The sequence below is a fragment of the Pistacia vera genome, unplaced genomic scaffold (genome assembly GCF_008641045.1).
Source record: "Pistacia vera cultivar Batoury unplaced genomic scaffold, PisVer_v2 Contig163, whole genome shotgun sequence".
Classification (NCBI taxonomy): domain Eukaryota; kingdom Viridiplantae; phylum Streptophyta; class Magnoliopsida; order Sapindales; family Anacardiaceae; genus Pistacia; species Pistacia vera.
In genome coordinates, this window is record NW_022195716.1 from 7,766 (window position 1) to 29,682 (window position 21,917).

General features: G+C 38.1%; 1 non-coding gene across 1 annotated transcript; it reads left to right on the forward strand.

Moving 5' to 3' along the window:
• Positions 1–21,521: 21,521 nt before the first annotated feature.
• LOC116125384 lies at positions 21,522–21,628 on the forward strand. Its single transcript, XR_004127324.1, has one exon. It is a non-coding gene; the product is annotated as a small nucleolar RNA R71 (small nucleolar RNA).
• The last annotated feature ends 289 nt before the right edge of the window (positions 21,629–21,917 follow it).

Sequence of the window (21,917 nt, forward strand, 5' to 3'; positions counted from 1 at the left end):
CACAAAATTTGGAATAAAACACACCAAGATTAACATCAAACCTGTCCAGGATTCACACTCCATAAATTCTACTCCAATTCTTCCATAATTCATCCAAACTCTCATCAAACATCAAGTACACAAACACTACTTCTCATGGATAAATTCTAACCATCATTCAATATCCATTCCATCAACAATTCTTCATATATAAGCATATAAATGCATAAAAGAAATTCTCTACAATTCATCCAAACTCTCCTTCTCTTTGTTCTTTAATGTTCTCATATATATGTATGTGCATGGAAATATGCTCATTCTTTGCTATTCTTTCTAAATGCAAATGCTCAAATTTGAGAATGCATTATGGCATATAAAGATATTATTATGGAACTAGTAATCTCTACCAACAACATTCCCATACTTGAAGTCAATCATAGATTATTAGACTAAAAATAACTAATAAATTGGAGGTACTTTTGAGATAGTCATTCTGCGCAGGTCATATTCAAGAAGCCATATCTCGGGCTATAGACATTAGATTCCTATGATCTTGATCTCATTTTAAAGCTTCGAGAAAGGGCTAAAACTTTTGTGTTTAGGTCTTAACCCAGTTCAATGGGTAAGATGCTCAAAAATCACTCATAAGGTCACAGATTTGACAGGGCAACCATGGTAACATGTTTTCTCTTAGGATTTTCATCAAACAATTCATATGCACATGCTACTACCATGTTGGCTACACTTCAGCAAATCTCTAATTCAACCAAATTGTGAGCCAAAAACTCACTAAATTGAGTATAAACCTGGCTGAGTTGATCACTTCTCTACACTCCAAAAATCTCAACACAAAATCTTCCACAACTTCACCAAATCATCACATAACCATACGCTACCTCTCATTACTAGAATTTATACATTAATAAACATAAAAAATAGCCCATAATTCTCTCATACCATCACATACAAACATGCAAAAAAATTCATTCAACACAAATCTTGCTCAAATTAAGGTTCAAATTAGGTTTACTTACTTTGAATTTGAGCAACTCCAACACTATACTCTCTCTTTGGTAGAATTCTCTCCTTCTCAAACCCTAAGCATATACAACCATAAGAATTCAAAACTTTAAAATTTAATCTCACTTATTGGTGCAAGAATCTTACCTTTGGATGCTGAGGATTCAAAATCTATCAAAAGTTAGCCAAAATCCTATGACTTTCCTTGGAAATTTAATGATGAAATTTGAGATAATTTGGGTAGAGAATGGCTTGAATAGAGGGTAGAGTGGCTAGGATTTCTCTTCTTCAACTCTTAATATCATAAAATAATATATATTAGATTCCCATTTTACCCTTGCACTTTCTAAAAATTCCATCTATGTCCTTTAGTCAATTACAAGAATGCCCTCATTTTTATTATCTTCTCCATGTTATTCTATTTCTTTTCACTCCCCACTTTTTCAACTAATTATGAGTAAAAAGACCATTTTACCCCTAATGAAGGTTTAAGGAATTTTCTTCACACTTGTTTAAGATAACTTTAATAAAATTCAACTAATGGTATTAGGGTATAAATAAAGCTACATACCTTGATGTGGGCACTACACTTTCCCTGCGGAATTCTGTTCTTTGCTTTTCTGGGAATCTATTTCAGTCCTTATCACCCTAATCCTAGCCCCTTCTTTTGTTTGCTGGGGAATCTTGTTGCCTTTCAAGGGCTCTTCTTGGTAAGCTGCCAACTAAGGCTGTTAGCAAGCTTTCAACTTGTTGGTGTTTGGCGGCCATTTGGTAGAACTTGGTTAGGCTCACATAATCTTCGCTTTGGAGCTCTTTCCACAATTATGTCTGTGACTTTATACCTGTTATAAGCAAAGCTTAAATTGGCTCCTCAAGTGCATCCGCGACTTGTTAGAGTAAGTGCCCTAGAGCCAACCAATTATTGTAGAATTGACTCTTTGTATAATGTTCAGTGATCAATAAAAGGCATTTTATTCTATATCGCATAAATCATTCTTGTATATATTGATATATGTCCTTAGAATGGTAGAACCGTGACGAGGGTATCAAATGTTTTAAATCTTGATAGTGAGAACCCTATGAGCATATATGGTGGCCATTCTAGAAACGTCCGTAGCCCCAGTATTGTTCTGAAGTAAGGGCAAAGACAATACGGTAAGGCTATCATAGTGTTGAACGACCCTGTCGAAAGGCAGTGACTAATCTCACTTGTCAAGGTTGTTTGGTGACAACCTAGTGCAACACATGGGTGCTTGCTGTAGGCAAGTTTAGACTTGAGACAATTGAGAACTCTGCTTAAAACATATTAATTGATTACATGCACCACCATATTAATTTATTTTAATTATAATAATAATTCTGATAGGAACCTAGATTCTTAACACTTAACACAACCCAAACAGAGTACAATATACCCAAACAGTGCAATATTCCAACACAGATCAGAGACAATTGAGAAAGCACTAATATGAATATACCTCTATATTGATTGATATAGAAATGGATAACAACAATAATGAAGAACAATTAAGACAACAGTGCTGAATGTAAAGATAACCTAGCAATTCGAGGAGCTAGGGCCCCCCCTTCCAATATCCCACTAAAATATTCCCCCCTTGACCCTCCCCCCCTTACAATTCCTATCCCTCAATTTATACTCGCAAACGTCACACCAATTCCATTGTAATTGCCACGTGGATAACCAACTCCCACTTGCAAACATGCCCACTCACACACCCAGCACCCTACTTCCTTTATTCCCTTCATATTGATAGATTTTACTATTGGGAGGTCTCATCATTACCCTCCCCTTGAAGAACCACCTTGTCCTCAAGATGGGGAGATGGAAGATTTTCACCCGACACCACACCGTTCCTCCACTCTTTTACCGCCCTCTTCTTTCTTACTCAACTCTTCCTTATCTTCTGTCATTCGCTGGAAAGGAGCTGTTCACCGCGGATAGAAGTTGTGATTGATCAGTGCATTTGGTGTGGTACTCAGGCTTCGATAATTAGAGGCTGTCGCGACACCAGATGGTGCCTTTTCCCAAGTTTGATGCGCTGGCGAGGAGTTGCCAGAATATCTCGGCTGATTGATGAAGGGAAATAGCCTGGGGTTATTTGCAGTCTGATTTAAATTTGATTGGACCCTTGACCCATTTTCCATTGACCCAGTTTCTCTACCCAGCCCAAACCCAGTTGCATTTAAACCTTCGCCTAGTCCATTATCAAATTGCTCAAGCCCACATTCAATTGTATTTGTTATTCCCTGTTTACCCAGCCCAACTGAAGTAATTCCTCTATTAAACCCATACAGCCCAACTGGTTTTACAGTGTTATTAAGCCCAAACTTCATTTCTTCTAAAGCCCAATTGTTCTCCTCTATTTTCTGGGCTAACTCAATTAATTGAATTAATGAATTGGGTTGGCCTAATTTGACTTCAGCTTTTATCTCTGGTCTAAGCCCGTTTAAGAAGGTAGCCCACAATATGTCTTCTTTCTCTTCATGCAATGGAGGAGATAGAGCTTCAAACTTCTGGTGATATTTTTCCACTGTACCAGTCTGTCGGATTCCCATCAGCGCATCATACGATCCTTCTTCTTGTGAGCCACTGAACCAATGAAGCAAGGCAAGTTTAAAGGCGTCCCATGTTGTCACCGGAGCTCGCACCTTCATCCTCTGGAACCAATTGATCATGTCACCCTCCATGCAAAAGGCCACCGTGACCAACCTCTCATTCTCAGCGATTATGTAGACATTGAAATAACGCTCAATCCTAGATAGCCACTCGTAAGGATCTTCCCCTGTGAAGAGCGACATCTCCAATTTTCTGCTACCAATTTCTTACTGCAGTCTCTCTGTGTTCATCGTTCCTCCATTAACATCTTCCTGGTTTGGTCCTTGATTTCTTGGGATTTCTGTCGACCCATTACCCTCACCTCTTCTTGCTTCTTTTTCATCTTTACGCCTTATCCAGGCTAGCATTTCCCTTAAGCACTCTTTGATCATTCCCAAATATTCCTTCATCGACCCAATTTCTTTCTCCATTTTTGTTTTTACCATTTCCCAACCTTGGCTCTAACACCAATTGATAGGAACTTGGATTCTTAACACTCAACACAACCCAAATAGAGTACAATATACCCAAACAGTGCAATATTCCAACACAGATCAGAGACAATTGAGAAAGCACTAATATAAATATACCTCTATATCATGCCCATTCACGCACCCAGCACCCTACTACCCTTTATGCCCTTTATACTGATAGATTTTACTATTGGGAGGTCTCATCATATTCCTAGTGAGTAAGCTCTTGTAGTCCCTTTACTTAATAACTATTATTGCACCATGCAAAACATTTATTTATCCTGTGCTAATTTGTTGTATGCTTCAAGGTACATGGGGTCTGTTATTACACTTTGCTTTGAGAGGTTGGTGCTAGGCCAGATGGTAGTCCTTTTGAAATTCTTATGTTATTGTCAATTGTTCTTAATTTTTTAGAGGATCTGTTCCATAGACACTGACACACCCAGTATCTATGGAACAAATCCTCTAACGAATGGTGTTGCATGTGATCCTTAGACTTGAGATCACCGAAACGCCTTGTGCACCGATTGGTGTAGTTTGACACTAGCCTAATGCAGTTCTATTCAGAGCTGTCAATACGGTAGTGATTGGTTGCATTAAGGAGTGTATCAAGACTATGGTGGATCGATAGAGGATTCATCACTCCCGAGTACAGGGGAATTTATCTCATGGTGCAATTCAGTAAATGGCAATGACACTAAAACTGTGGCCATAGTGGGACTGAGCTGTTGATCTATCTAGTTTATAATTCTAGTCATTGGTCTAGTAACTGAATACATACATATCGAGAGTAACTGAGGTTGATGCTATTTCTATGCCTCAGTCTCGTTGAGATAATAGATGATGAAAAGATTGGATTGTACGGTAACCATATCGTTGACAGGTAGTTGCTTCGCTGAATCCGAATCTATCGGGTGGCCATGATGCCTTGCTAGGGGCCAATCTTGGTCTGTGTGTGGTGAGACGATTAATTGGTGTTAATCGCAATAGTACACTCTACCGGTATGATAAGGAGCCTACAGTTCACACACATAGAAGATAATTTAAGAACCAGTTTATAAGAAGGGCGCTTTTGTCTTTTTAGGCAAAAGGGTATTTTGGTAATCTCATAGTGCAATTAAATTTGCTGAGGTTGTAGCCTTTATTTAATTGGATATAAAAATTAAATAAGAGAGATTATGTTTAAATATGTGTTTGCATATATTTAAATAAATTATCATTATTGTTAAATGTTAATATTATATATATTGAATTTAATTGAGATAATGATAATTAAAAATAAAATATCTAAATGGGGGTTGTTTGGATATAAGGGGTGTTTGGGTTGGTGCCCAAGCCTATTCCATGATGGAATAGGGCAAAGTGTACATTATATAAGTGCAACACTTTGTGAATTAAATAAGTTTTTCATTCAATCATTAAGATTAAATATTGCAGCCCCCTTTTCTTCTTCCCACGCCAGTTTGCCTTTTTGGGTTGAAGTAAATATCTTTTGATTTCTTCTTGGTTCTTAAGGCTAAAGAGGATCTAGCAAATCCCTCTTTAGTTCCTTGGGGTTATCTTCGTGTGGACTACATTGGTTCGATCCTACCTTTGGGTCGGTAGCAAAATCCGTTCAGAGACAAGTTGGAGGAGCCTCCAAACGTGTGTATGATTCTTTAACTCCAGATTGAATTTTCTACATATTCTAATATAATGTATAAACTGTAAATTTGTGCCCTGATCTTGGTTCTAAGGAATGATCCATGTTGTAAATAATTTTTGTTTTCCGCTGCCATGACTTGATCGTTTCCTAACAGACTTTTACCTACACAATCCGAAAGCTCGATAAATACGAGGTCAGAGTTTTATCATTTTCCCTAATGAATGTTACTTAGATAGCTGAGTGGTATTGTGAACTGTCTTCTTACTTGGAATTGCTGCAAATATAGCAATGAGAATTGTTGCCAAAACTGTATTGATTCACTTTGAGTCGTTTACACCACCTCTTGGCATCTCCTACTAAATTGACCGCAAAAGAGCAGCACTTTGCCAAGTTGGAGACTTGATGCAATTCCATTAAGTTGTTGAAGGAATCAAGGTGGTCTCTAGGATCTCCTTTCCCATCAAACTTGTTCCTGGGCACTTGAATCCCTAAGGGAGTGGTGCCTGAAAGACTTCCTCCGTGAATGGAGAGCTTACCATTTCTTCTGCCGAATTATTTTGGCAGGCTTTCAGATCGTCGAGCATTCTCTGTACTCGATCTAAGTCCTCATCGTCAAGAGTATTCTGGTTGCGAGCTCTGTTTAGCTTGACCTCGGGTAGATGAGTCCGAAGATCAGTTGCTTGCGAGCCTGCTTTATTATACGAGCTAATGCACGAGGTGGAGTCATGATGGCTAGGAGGGTAGGTGCTATCAGACTCCTTGATGCGTTGCTCGTAATATTGGTTAAAACTAGAACGTCGGTTGTTGCTAGATTGGCATGCATGGATATCTTGCGAGCTTGCAAGGTTTGAACTCACCTTTGGCATGGGTTAAAATTGGCACGCTGGCATTGAGCACTTCGTTGATTAGGGCGAGCGACCATTGTCTTCATTTTTCCCTATTGGTTGTTTGCCTAGTTACCTTCCGGGGTTAACTTGCCCGCGGGACTCACGCTCGTGAGCGGAAGTCACCCTGCAATGTCAGGGGTGACGATTGCTCCTTGGTGTTGACAAATTAGATTGGTCGCTAGCAGAGTTATTCCGACTTGTTAGAGTAACCTCTGTGAAGCGTGGCTGATCGAGGTCCCGATTGGTCGACTACTTGTTTCTTAACTCAGCCATGTTTTGTTGTATTGCTTGTGCAACCATCGTCCTTATTATCTCCATCAGCTAGCCATTCTTGGGATTAGAAGTCCCTGCTCCCTACTGATTTGCAACCTATTGCATTGGTGGTACCGGTGGTTGACTTGGAGCAACATTCTGATGCACCTCTTAGTGGGCAACTTCCACATTGTCGTGGTTTCCGATGGTTGTTTTTGATCTGGTACGTGCCATTGGGAATTTTAGGTGATCGATTGCTCACTGAGATTACTTGTTTCTTGTTGAAAATATGGAAAGTAGGCGGATGCCTTCCTTCTACCACCAAAATGTTGATACGAAAATCACACCAACTCGAGTGATCCGATTGACCTTGGTGGAATCGAAACCGATGTGTGCGTGATTTTATGAAAACCAGCAAAGTGATATAAAATACGTTTAAAGTAAAGGACACAAACGATCTTTAAAGTGGTTCGGCAAGTTAGAACTTTAGCCTATGTCCACTGGTATCTTATGGCTTTTGATAAATTACAATAATTACAATAAGCTTGCCTAGAATATTTTGCTAACCCCTTTCTCATAATTGGAAGAGGTATTTATAAAAGTTTGTAATAAAGGAAAAAGAGGAATTATCGGGATTGCGATGAAATTCAAATTGCAACTCCGATATTCCTATGATTGTGCGCTAAGATCGCACAATCATTGTTCTTGATTTGATCTCTTTTGAAATATCCGAGATTTGAGCTTATCTGTGGTTTGTCGAACAATTGCCAGAGTTGGTCGTGACTAGCTTATGCTGGATAGAGCTATATCTCGATGACCTTACGCTGGTTTAGACAAGTATTGAGTCGAACTGATTTTGGGTCGAACTATATCCTCGCGGGCTTCTAACTTCTTCAAGTTTAATGGAAAAATCACACACAACAATAGAGAAATTGTCTAAATTATATATAATAAGCTAAATATGCATATATAAATTACTTGATATATATGTAAATGACTAAATATTAATGTATATGTTATATTATTGATAGATAATAACATATTTTTTTATTCAAATAACTTGTAAATGTTAATGACATAACTACATAATATGTATGTATTAAGTCATTTAAATTAATTAATAATAAATTATGGTAATGACATTATGAATAGAATTGCAGTTAATTATTTAAACTTTATCTTAAATTCTATTTAATAATTTGATAAGAGATTTAAAAAATTATATCTTAAATAGACATGATTTATCATTTCATAAGAGACATATTTTTTGATAATTTGTTAAGAGAATTAAAAAAAAAAAAAAAATTGGATATAAAGTCTCTTAACAATATTAATATAGTACAAGTATAATACTACAATAGTATTAGTATATGTATCATTTGATTCATCATAAAGGATTTTTTTTTTTTTTTTTTTTGTTTTTTGTTTTTTAGGGGGGGATTCCCTGAAATCCCCATTTCGGGGATAGGCCGGGTTCGGGCAATCCCTTTGGCCTTCAGGTCGAGCCTAGCTCCAACCTAGCCCATGCCCATCCCTAATTTCAACCTTTTTGTATTTGGGTTTTTTTTATTTAGATTACAAACGGGTACTTGTGGGTGTTTGGTCCACCCGTTTACAAAACGGGTTGGATCGCATATGGTTCCAAAAGGGGCCCAATTTTATGGATCAGTATCTTATAATTTTTTTTCCAAGTACGGGTCCACTCACGGGTATGAACCTGTTTTGTCAGGACTAAATACAATGTACCAGTATCAATTACCGAAATCCCACTCAAATAATTTCATTAAAATCTAAACCAAAAAAAAAAAAAAAAAAAAATCAAAAGCCCAGATATTAGGATTCTAACCATCAATGACAGATGAATGGAACAAAAATTATTTTAAAAACAAAATAAAAAACAAAACTACAATAAGTATCGAATATACCCTCATGTTTTTGGGGGTAAATTATATATGGATTCAAAACTCAAATACAAATTCCAACAATTAAAATGAGATTTAAATCCTTCCAACTGCCGTTGTTGGAACTATACCCAAAATGCCCCCACATTTTTAGCACCATAGTATAAAGTACTATAAACATTAATAAATAAATAAAAGAAAATTCCCTCAACGGCTCTTTTAGGAGCCGAGTTACAGTAGTGCATAAACAATCCTGCTGCTGACCCGACATACTCTTATTTCCTAATTCGCTCCGATTTCTCTGGCTATAAATTCGTTCCTTTTGATGCCGAATTTCTATCTCTACAATATACTACATCATTTACCTTTGCCCGTTGACATCTTCAAGGATTGTGACCTCTATGGTACTCATGAACCTTGGGAAATTTGGGAAATGTATGGAGGACGCGAATTGGGTGATCAAGATCTCTAATTTTTCACTTAATTGAAGAAAAAATCCAACAAATGGATTTGCAGAAGAGCGGGTTCTGGAACATGACAGGGTGAAGATGGGGAAGTGAAATTAAATACGAAGAAACCCACCTGAAAATTGGGTTAAAGAAAAGGTTCAGATACGAAACACAATGGTGGTGGGATAATGTTATAATTTGAGTTGGGCCTAACTCCTCACCCAAAAGGCCTTATTGAGTGGGAGGATTGTCCACTCTTATAAACCCATTGGCTTGAGTGTGCCTAGTCGATATGGGATCTCCAACACTCCCCCTCACGGTCAAGCCCATATGGTCCACTTGCCTATAAATGGAGGTAGTTTGGCAGCCCACCGCTGGTCAATCACTCAGCTCAAATGGGGCTGGCTCTGATACCATGTTATAATTTGAGTTGGGCCTAACTCCTCACCCAAAAGGCCTTATTGAGTGGGAGGATTGTCCACTCTTATAAACCCATTGGCTTGAGTGTGCCTAGTCGATATGGGATCTCCAACAGATAATGCATGAGTATTCATTGTTAGGGCATGATGAGTTTGTTCTGTGAAGAATGAAGATGGTGAAACGTCAAAGAAGGAGAGGTAATTGAGAAGCAGGTGTTCAAGTGCTCAAGGGTTGAAGAATCTGTGTCTTTGCATGAGACAGCGGCTGAGGCTGAGGCTGAAACACCACCACCACCGCCTCTTTTACTTGGAGGAGAGGGTTTTGTCTGATACAATAGATGATTACCCTGTCTTACTTGGAGGAGAGGTGTTTTCTGATATAATAGATGATTTCTCTGTCTTTCTTGAGGAGATTTTCCGTGAAGAGAATTATACAGATATATTATTGAATTAGAGTTAAAAAATAATGTTGGAGAAGAGGGTTTTTCTTGATGAAGAGTCAAAAAAGCTTTTTGTTTTTTGTAGAGGATTTTGGTTTTGAGTGAGTTAGAGATAGAGGAGTTAGCTGTATATACTTGTATAAGAGTAATAGTATATTTGTATTCTTCATGTATTATTTGTTTAAGTTTTGTATAAAAGCGTTCTTGTTTGGCACATTGCTACTCAAGTTATCTACCACGAAGACTTGGAGAAACATGGCGAAGCTAAACCTGATTTAACAAAATGCAAAACTAGTAGATACTTATCAAATTATATGTTGTATCTTCTAGTCTCTTGTCCATCGATGATCGCGAACGGGATGGATGATTTAAGATTTAGAGATGCATGTGATGAGCTGATGGATCGGCTTAAGAATGTCGCGAAACAAAAAGTGAAGTTTTGAAGTGTTTCCTAAGCGATAGAATGGTTATACCTCTCGATGACCCTCTATTTGGATTCTCTCGAGGTACTTTTTAATACCTTAGTAGAGATCATGATCCAGGAAAATCAGTGCTAGTAATTGCAATGAATCTTTTTAATAAATTGCAATTAGTGGAAGATGAAAGCAACTTGGGGTGATGGCAATGGTTGGGAGTTGAGAAATGTTGGGATTGCGAACAAAAATGGGAGATGATTGCGAGGTGTGGGTAGAAATCCTCGGATATGCCGCGAATAATTGTGGATGGAAAGAGCATTGTCAGCAACTAGTAAAACGCAGAGATCGAGCTGCTCACTCATGTTAGCCTTTTAATAGCACATCATGGCCTAACTGCACAATTTGAAGATTATGGGAGGAATTTGTAGGCTAAGTTTTATTATTACTATTGTTGTTGCTGTTAATGTTTGGTTTTAAGGATCACTTATTTTATTTATTTTGATATTAAATAATGAATTTTTTTATTAATATGGATTCCTTCCTCAACTAGTTATTTATAGCTAAAATAGAAGTTGAATATGCATGCATTATGTTTAATGAAATGTCCAAGAGAAGTGTATGTATGAGTGTATTTATTCGTGATCTTGATATGAGCTTGTAGATGATAGAGAAAGAGTTATTTTTATGCTACATGGTATTCTTGCATTGAATATTTGCATTTAGAGAGAATAATAAGCATGAATCATCTACATGCAAACATTGCATATGTGTGAGAAGTTAAAGAGTAAAGAGAAAGAAAAGCACTAAAGAACAAAAAGAAAGAAAGAAGAGAGCTAAAGAAGAGAAAAGAAAGGTTGTTGCGATGGGGAACCCGTGGGTGACAAGAAGAAGATTCCCACATGCACGCCGCCTTAAGTGAGCGGCCTAAGAATGAGAAGAAGAATTTGTACAGCTCGTGAGAGTGCATGTGGATGAGGGTTGTACCCAGAAGAAGTACCTACATGCACGCCACCTTAAATGAGTGGCCTGTTGTGTTGTAACTACAACATGCAATGTATAGCAAGTGCACTAGTCGGAAAAAGTAATAAAGTGATAAGAAAAGTATTGTTCCCATGAAGATAGGTTGTTAAGCACTGATTTTCCTAATTGTTATCAAGTTGGAGAAATCGAAAAGTGTTGGATTGACGAGAGGAATTTAAACTAAAATGAAAACAAAATTTACCAAGTATTTAAAAGGCTAATTAATGAAAGCAAGATTAAAGCAAGAGTAATATCAAGTAAGGCAAACGGTTAGGGTTTTGACTTTATTAGGATTCTATGAATTAATCTACGAATTATGCTACTTCTACACTCACATGCACAGATTGTAAATCGAACTCCCTAATGTGTAAAACATACCTTCTCAGGCTATTAATTCCTACTTTTCCCTATTAAGCTTCCGCACCCAACAATTTGAGGATTAATAGATCAAAGTTCATTGAGCTAATGGAATCCTAGATTGATTTCATTGATTCTCAAACCTATCTCTAGTGTTCAATACAACAATGGTGATTTCCCTAAGAAGCTCATACATGATTCATTTCTCAATCTCATCATATTCAACAAATACTTTCAAGAAAAGCAAGAGAAATCACAAAATCCATGCAATGGAATGTAGAAACAACACTAATTCATTGATTAAACATAGAAATCCCAAATTACATCAAAACCCTAACCCAAGATGAGTTAGTTCATACTGAAATTAACACAAATCGAATTAAAAACGGTGAGCAATGTATTCAACATATTGAAACTAAGAAAAGAGAACAAAGATCTTCCCTATTTGACGAATCCCCAAGGTTCAATCTCAATCTTCTCTTCTTCTTTCCCAAAATGTTAAACTTACTCTAAAAGTGACGAACCTCTAAAAATGGCTAAGTTTTTCTTATATAGTTGGTCCAAAAACCTAAAAACTTTTCTAAAATAAAACTATGCGTTTTGAATAAAACTGGAAATCGCAGACTTCAACGAGTTAAGTTGAAATCTCAGGTCGAGAGTCTATCACTGCGGCGAAGAATGAACTCCGCTGTGGCGAACCTTCCTGAACAATTCTGAATTTACGGAATTTCCCTCCGCTTGCTTCCTTGCTTGAATATTCAATCTTCGATGCTCTCAAATGGGAACAAGCTTCATAGTGCTTCAAATCCGCTTCAGAACTTCCTCAAATTCTGAGATTCGTTTGCTTCTAGTCTAGAAACTCAATTCCACTCATTATTTGCTCAAAGTGCACGTTTTGGCCTGAAACATAAAATATGTGAAATTAAGTTGCAATTCAGGCACAAACGAAATAAGAAGTATCCAAAATCCGGCCAAAAAGCCTAAATGAAACAGTATAATCCTCGGATTATCAAATACCTCCAAACTAAAGACATGCTCATCCCCGAGCATCAGGTACAAAACATGACTCCAAGAAAAACAACTAACAAACAAAAGCAAAAACAACAAAATTGAAAATGAAATGAGAAAACTTAAAATAAAAAATCACACACAAAGATATGCCTAGAATTTATACAAGTCTCAAAAATTGTTGAAACATTATTACTGGAAAATGCTCAACACTCCAAGAAGTTATAAGTTGCATTGACTATCTTTCTCTATTGGTCCCCTGAGTAGGTAATCCCCACTTTAGTCCACATTCCAACTTCCCGGATTATTTTATGTAGAAATGCAGAGTTTATCAAATGGTGGCAGACTCCATAAGCCTAAGTATCGAACTACTCACCACTAATGAGGATTCGACATCACTAAAGATCAAAAGGTCTTTATAGGCTTGTAACGTTAGGCACAGTTAGTGGTCCAAAGAAAAGGAAAAGATAAACAAAGCAAGAGAACTCGGTTTCCTTTAAGCAAACACTAAGAACTACATCACTTCCCCGTTTCTTTCTCAACCACCGCTCAAGGTGTCAACCATTTTGTGAACCTCAAACATGTGCAATTCTTATTTTTTATTCTGAAATGCACTCTCAAATTTCTATACTTTTTTTTTATTTTTTTTCTTTAAAAAAAAAAAACATAAATAACACTAAATTTTTGAGGTTAAATACCCTTTTTTTTCTTGCCCTTCTCGCGACCCCCAAACTTATTCTTTTGGTTCATTAGCATCTCACACAACTCTCTAAGCTCTTTTGTGTCTGCAATAGGTTCAAAATTCTCTTAAAGGTTGTGAAACGTGTTTAGGATGAAAGGGTTGGGCATTATTGGTTACACAAGAAAAAATAGGACAACGATGATTTCATAAGGCTCAAATGGGTGACTAAGGATAAATTTTCATGGTTGGCTGGAAAGGCTCAAACGTTTCGAAAAACCGCCTAAATCACTTTCTCAATAATGTCTATTCCTAGAATTTCACCTCAAGCTCTTCTCAACTAGGTTCTGGAGTCCACCAACATTATCAAGACTTCACCTAACCACATAAAATGAATCTAGGCATGCCGAAATAATGAAAATAGTGGTTGAACCACTCAACAAACCTCCAGCTAAATCAAGTCAATCAACTTAAACTTGAAGCAATGCTTAACATTTTTCAAAAATAAAATCCCAACAATCCTATTCTCATCATAGACTTATGCAATTCATCATTGGCACAACAATACAAAACATGAAAACCACTAAACACAAATCAAAATTTTGAATTTTCCTACCCCCAAACTAAAGATGACATTGTCCCCAATGTCACATTATGCACAATTTAGGAATAGAAAAAAAGTATTTAAAAAGGTATGAGATAGTTCCTTGATTAATCCGTGAAGTCTGAGTTTCGTTCAACAGCATGCACACCCATTCCTTGGCTCTCTCATAATCATAATCTATAAAACAATTGAAATTTTGTGGTGTCCACTGTGTTAGAAAATTTCACTGAATAATATGGAAATATTACAACCTAATCTCGCCCTTACAACTACTAGAAAGTTCAAACAAAAATTAACAATTCTAAAACGAAAAGAAAATTAGTTCCAATGTTCAAAACAAAAAGAAACAATAACAAATGAAAATATAAACTACAAAAACAAGTGCTCAGGTTTCATTCTTCGTCCTCCTCCTCTCCTTCGGTGTCATCATCTTCTGCTTCGGAATCATTCCATTCCTTAGAATCCCAGTCTTCCCATTGGAAGCTCGAAACGTCGACGCCTAGATTGGTGCAACAGCTGTGCTGCATATCATATAGCATTCGGGTCTACTTTGCCATCTAATCTTGACGTCGTTCCATCCGTTTCATCTTACCCAAAATCTATTGCAGCAGCTCCTTTGTTGTGGATGTTGAACTGGATGTTGCGGCAGCTTCTGAGGTTCTTCGTCTTTTCATTACGGAGCCGAGTTCTTCTCTGGGAGGACGCCCAAGTAGCTTGCGATAGTAGGTGGCATTGAGGGGTGGGGCAAAATGAATAAGTGGTTCATCATCTGCCGTCTTGACTCGTGCTCAAGTGCATAACTCTGTAATGAGATGTGGGAAGGCGAAACTCTCTTGCCCTGGTTTGGCCGCATGCCGTATATTGTCCATGATAATGTCCCCACATCCATTTTCTTTCCAGTGGCAATGCAGTAGAGTAACACTGCCCAATCAAAAACCACTATGCTATAATGCGTCTCTGGAACCATCCTGGCACACACAAAGTACTGCCACAATCTAGCCATAGGAATCAGATTCGTTCCCTTAATGCTTTTTCTTTCCTTCTTTGAAATATTCCAAGAAGTACCCGGCTTTGCTATGACCTTAAGTATCACCTCCTCCTTAATTTGCTTCTTCTTAAATTCCTAATACTCATCATGGTCAATGAGATCGATTCTGTAAAAATCATTGATAACCTTCGCATCGATCGGCACATCAACACCTCTCACATACACATGTCCGGGATCACACTCAGGGAAATTAGCATAGAATTCTCTCACTATTGGCTCTATGGCTAAATGTTTAGGTTCACTCATGAAGCTATCCCAACCTCTTCCTCGATTCCAATCTTTTGCATGGGCGGTGGTCAATCCACGCTCGACAATAAACCCCTTATCTTTTCTTTTGATTGCACCTTCATAACGTTGCCGAGCCTTTTCACTAACAAACCTATTGTTTACTTGTTTCCCTTTCCCTTTACCTCTAAAAGCCATTTTGAGCGGCATTTTTGGTTTTCACTATGAACACTCAAATCTACCCCTAAGCTAAGAATTCAACCTGACAATTCAACGTTAAGTGCCCTTACTATTGACCACAATCACTCTTGAATGTACACCAAAGTTTCAAAATGTTGCACCTATACCCCCGAATTCACTACTCTTCCAAACTCAATCAAAAGAACGTTAAATCTAAAACCCAACTTCCTCAACGACCTACAAATCAAACTCTACACTCCTTCAATCAATATCAAACCACAAACTTCACTAAAATTCACAACTCAACACATTCAATCAATATCTCAAATTCAAAACACTTACAATCAAAATTGATCAACTTAAAGGCTGGAGAACTCGAAATCTTACCAATCCCAAGATGAATGCACCACCAATCTCTTCAATTTCGGCCCAGATTACAAGATCCCCAATTTTTTAAAACCTAGGCTTTCCAAAATTTTCTTCAAATTTTCGCAAAAATCCTTGGCAAAATGAGTTGATTTAGTGTTTGTAAGGGTTAAGGAGTTAGGTATAGGGATGGAAATTCACTGGAGAAACTCTGGATTGAAGGTGGAAGTGTTTTGAAACTTTTCGCGAAAATGAAAAGTCACGTTGGGTATTTATAGAAAGCAGTTATCGCCACGACGAAGTTCTTTGTTTAATATGCAAAACCCAGTCGAATCTCTTTGCCGCGGCGAAAAATTCTAGTGTATACATCGCTGCGGCGAAATTTCCTTACCATAATACCATTTATGCCATGGCAAAGAAAATTTTCTCACCGCGGCAAAAAATTCCAGAGAGCACAACGCCTTGGGGAAGAACAAACTTCGCCACAGTGAAGTCTGGAACTTTTCGAATCTTTTTCTTGCACAGTGTACATCGCTACGGCGAAAACTGGAAATTTTTGCTTTTTCGCCATAGTTCGATCATTCACCTGAAACACACGAAATTAAAATTATTCTAAATCATAAAACAACTAAACAGATTCAAAACAACAACAAACAAATGAAAACACTTGGGTTGTCTCCCAAGAAGTGCTTGTTTATAGTCGGAAGCTTGACTTTCTCATGTCATCATTTTGGGATGTCAAGTTGAACGGGAAGTGACTTGCAACTCATCCCCCCATCAATGTATGGCTTCAATCTCTGTCCATTGACCTTAAATGTGCCCTTTTCTTCACGTGAACCTCCATCGCCCCGTATGGGTAAACTTTTGTAACTATGAAGGGTTCGAACCATCTAGACTTAAGTTTTCCAGGGAAAAGTCTAAGTCTAGAATTATACAACAAAACTTTTTGACCCACTTCAAAGCTCTTCTTCCTGATATGCTTGTCATGCCACATCTTGGTCTTTTCTTTGTAAATCCGGGAATTCTCATACGTTTCATGACGAAACTCGTCAAGTTCATTCAATTTCAGCATTCTTTCCTCCTTAGCAGCTCATAAATCCATGTTTAGCTGCTTGACTGCCCAATCTGCCTTATGCTCGAGTTCCACCGGCAAGTGACATGCCTTCCCATATACTAACCTAAATGGAGACATACCAGTTGGAGTCTTGAATGCAGTGCGGTATGCCCATAATGCATCATCTAACTTCCATGACCAATCCTTTTTGGACGCATTAACTGTCTTCTCTAGAATTCTTTTCAACTCTCTGTTCGACAGTTCCACTTGCCCGCTGGTCTGAGGATGGTATGGTGTAGCCACTTTATGTTTCACTCCACATTTTCCCAATAGTGCATCAAATTGCCTATTGCAAAAATGAGACCCTCCATCACTAATGATTGCCTGTGGTACCCCAAATCTTGAGAAAATGTTCTTTCTCACAAAGTTAACCACCACCTGGCATCATTGGATGGCAATGCAACTGCTTCCACCCATTTCGACACGTAGTCTACAGCCACCAAGATGTACACATTTCCATAAGAATTTGGAAAGGGACCCATGAAGTCAATTCCCCACACATAAAATAGCTCAACAACTAGGATGTTATTCAACGACATCTCATCTCTTCTTGAAATATTTCCACTCCGTTGACATTGGTCACTTTCTTGAACCACCTAGAAGGCATCCTTGAATAGGGTTGGCCAATAAAATCTAGATTGAAAGACCTTGGCTACTGTCCTAGTTCCTCCAAAATGACCACCCACTTCCCTTTCATGGCAATGTCGTAGAATACTCTTTATCTCCTCTTCTGGGACACACCTACGTATCATCTGATCAGCACAATGTCTATACAGAAATGGATCTTCCTAGAAATAATACTTCAAGTCAGAGAAAAACTTCCTCTTTTGTTGGAAGGTCATTCCATTTGGAAGTACTCTCGATGACAAGTAGTTTGCAATATCTGCATACCAAAGAGCTTCTTCAACTCTCTTCAATTTCTCATCCGGGAAGGCCTCTTTGATTTGAGTTTCCTCTTCACTTCCCTGGGTTGGTAGTTTAATTCTCGACAAATAATCCGCCACCACATTTTCTGACCCCTTCTTATCTCGGATCTCCAACTCAAACTCTTGTAATAGTAAGATCCATCTTATCAGCCTTGGTTTTGCTTCTTGCTTTACCAACAGATGCTTGAGCGTCAAATGATCCATGTAGACTATCACTTTAGCACCTAGCAAATAAGAACAAAATTTATCAAATGCAAAAACAACGGCTAACAGCTTTTTTTCAGTAGTGGTGTAATTCAACTGTGCATCGGTGAGTGTCTTGCTAGCATACTGAATTACATGCAAAACTTTGTTCTTTCTTTGTCCTAAAACTACTCCTAGTGCAAAATCACTAGCATCACACATCAATTCGAAAGGTAGTTCCTAATTAGGAACTACAATAATAGGTGTTGACACGAACAATTTCCTAAGAGTTTGAAAAGCATGCATGCATTCATCATCAAAATCAAAAGGAACATCCTTAATCAGTAAATTGCAAAGGGGTTTACAGATTTTAGAGAAATCCTTGATAAACCGTCTATAGAACCCCACATGTCCCAAGAAACTCCGGACTGCCTTAACGTTTGCAGGTGGTGGCAGCTTCTCAATCACTTCTGTTTTTGCTGGATCCACGTCGATGCCGTCCTTTGAAATTCGGTGATCGAATACTATTCCTTCCTATACCATGAAATGGCATTTCTCCCAGTTGAGTACCAAATTCATCTCCTAACATCGCTGCAAAACAAATGAGAGATTAGATAAACAATTGTCAAAAGAATAACCAAAAACAAAGAAGTCATCCATGAAGACTTCTATAAACTGCTCCACCATGTCACCAAAGATTGACATCATGCATCGCTGAAATGTGGTCGGTGCATTGCACAACCCGAAAGGCATCCTTCTGTAAGCAAAGGTGCCATAGGGACAAGTGAATGTCATCTTCTCTTGATCTTCAAGAGCAATGGCAATCTGATTATAACCTGAAAAACCATCCAAGAAACAATAGTAAGCATGCCCTGCCAATCTCTCTAACATTTGATCGATGAAAGGAAGTGGGAAATGATCATTCCTTGTCACTTCATTCAATTTCCTATAATCGATGCACACCCTCCAACCCGTGACTATCCTAGTTGGTATCAATTCATTGTGGTCATTCTTAATCACCGTGATACCTCCTTTCTTTGGAACCACTTGCACTGGGCTCACCCATGGACTATCTGAAATAGGATAGATTATTCCTGCATCTAGAAGTTTCACAACTTCCTTTCTCACCACTTCGTTCATCGAAAGATTCAATCTCCGTTATGGTTGCACCCTAGGCTTGACATCATCTTCCATGAGTATCTTGTGCATACAAAAAGATGGAGAGATGCCTCTAATGTCCGATATAGTCCATCCAACTGCTTATCTATGCTCCCTTAACACCCGAATCAACCGCTCTTCTTCCAATTTACTCAGCCTTGAATTGATGATCACTGGGAAGGTTTCTGATTCACCAAGATATAAATATTTGAGGTGAGAAGGTAAAGGTTTCCATTCAAGTTTTGGAGGTTCTTCTGTTCTTGCTTTTTCCTTTTCTTTCTCAATATCAAACTCTTCAAATTCTTAATCTTGGCTCGCATTAATCGGCTGAAGTGCTTCCAAAAATCTAGCACACTCATTCTTTGCCGGCTCATCTACCTCTATTGTTTTTTATTGGGCAATGCATGCTTCTAGAGGTAGTTGAAGGGTGTTCTCTTCAATAGCTTTTGCTACTAGTCTATCCACTACGTCTACACTAAAACACGAATCTAACTCTGATGGGAATTTCATGGCCTTAAAGACATTGAACGTTACTATTTCATCTTGGACCCTTAATAGCAATTTTCCTTCTTGCACATCAATGAGGGCTCTTTCCGTGGCCAGAAATGGTCGCCCCAAGATGAGAGGCATTTCTTTGTCTTCTTCCATGTCCAATACAAAAAAGTCCATAGGAAAGATAACTTTGTCCACCTTCACTAAAACATCTTCAACTATGCCCCTCGGATGCTTGATGGATATATCTGCAAGCTGCAAAGATATGGTTGTTGGCTTCACTTCACCAATCCCTAATCTCCTAAAAACAGAAAAAGGCATTAGGTTTATGCTTGCACCTAAATCACATAAAACTCTATCAAAAGTAATGTCTCCTATAACACAAGGAATAGTAAAACTCCTTGGACCTTTGAGTTTCGGTGGCAACTTCTTTTGTAGAATGGCGTTGCACTCTTCCGTAAGCATCATTGTTTCATCATCTTCTAACTTCCTTTTGTTTGATAAAATCTGCTTGAGAAATTTTGCGTAGCTCGGCATCTGTTGCAATGCATCTACAATAGGAATGTTAATATGCAGTTTTTTAAATATTTCAATGAATTTGGTAAACTGCTTATCCTGATTTTTCTTTCTGAGTCTTTGAGGAAAAGGCACAAGAGGGGTGTGATGTGCCAACTCTGGTGGTATCTCGGGGAATGGCAATTTTTCTTTCTTTTGTCTTTGCCTCTCTTCTCGCTTTGATTCATCTTCCCTAAGACTGGTTGGTTTCTCTTCAGCAATGATCTCTTTGTCAACTTCCTTATCAGAATCTTCCTTTTCTTTTGGTGGGCTTTCTTATTTCTCTTATTGTTCCACCTCTTCCAAGACTGTCCCACTTCGCAGAGTTATTGCATTTGCTTGTTCACGTGGGATTGTCACTGTGTTGCTTGGTAAGGAACCTTGTGGTTTCTCATTTAGCTTATCGGCCAATTGACCCACCTGTACCTCCAAGTTTCGAATGGACGCGCCTTGGTTTCTGAAATTCGCCCTCGTCTCATTCATGAAACTTGTGGTCTCTTGCATAAATTTTTCGAACATATCCTCTAGTTTTGTCACTCTTTCATCTCCTAGTTGATTATTCACCCCCGCTTGATTGTTTGTCATCGTTCTTTGGTTCCATTGGTTATTCTGCTAATTCTATTGATTTTGATTGCCCCAAGGCAAGTTTGGATGATTCCTCCAACCATGATTATACATGTTGGAACAAGGATTGTTCTGTTGTCTTTGATTTCCTGCTAAGTAGTTGACTTGTTCTGATGATGATGAAGCTGAAGCAAAAGTGTTCCCTACTTGACATTCATTGCTCATGTGGTTACCTGCACAAAAATCACAAGTTAATTGAGGTGCTTGAATAGAATTCACTTGCATACCTCCCAATTGCTTCTGAAGTGCTGTAAGTTGGGTTGAAATGGTCATGTATGCATCAACTTCATGAAGACCCATAGATTTCTTCGATTGTATCCTCTCATTCGGTCTTTGATAATTGTCACTTGCTAGAACTTCAAACAACTCATGAGCTTCTTCAGGTGTCTTGTTTTGCAATGCTCCTCCCGATGCTGCATCCACCATCGTTTGCACATTAACCATCAATCCATTATAGAACGTTTGGACTTGCATCCAAACTAGCAAACCATGGTGTGGACACCTCCTCAGTAGTTCCTTGTATCTTTCCCAAGCCTCATATAATGATTCAGACTCTTCCTATAGAAACGATGTGATATCATTTCTCATCTTCGCAGATTTTGCTAGAGGAAAGAATTTGGTCAGGAACTTCTATGCTAATTCATTCCATGTAGTGATCGTTCTTGGTGGTAGTGCCATTAACCATCCCTTTGCATTATCCCTTAATGAAAAAGGGAACAATCTCAATCTGATGGCGTCATCTGACACTCCATTTGACTTGAAGGTATTGTAGATCTCTAAAACGTTTGCAATGTGCAGATTTGGATCTTCCTTCAAATCTCCCTTAAACTGTACCGACTGCTAGATCATCTGGATGATTGTCGACTTTATTTCAAAAGTG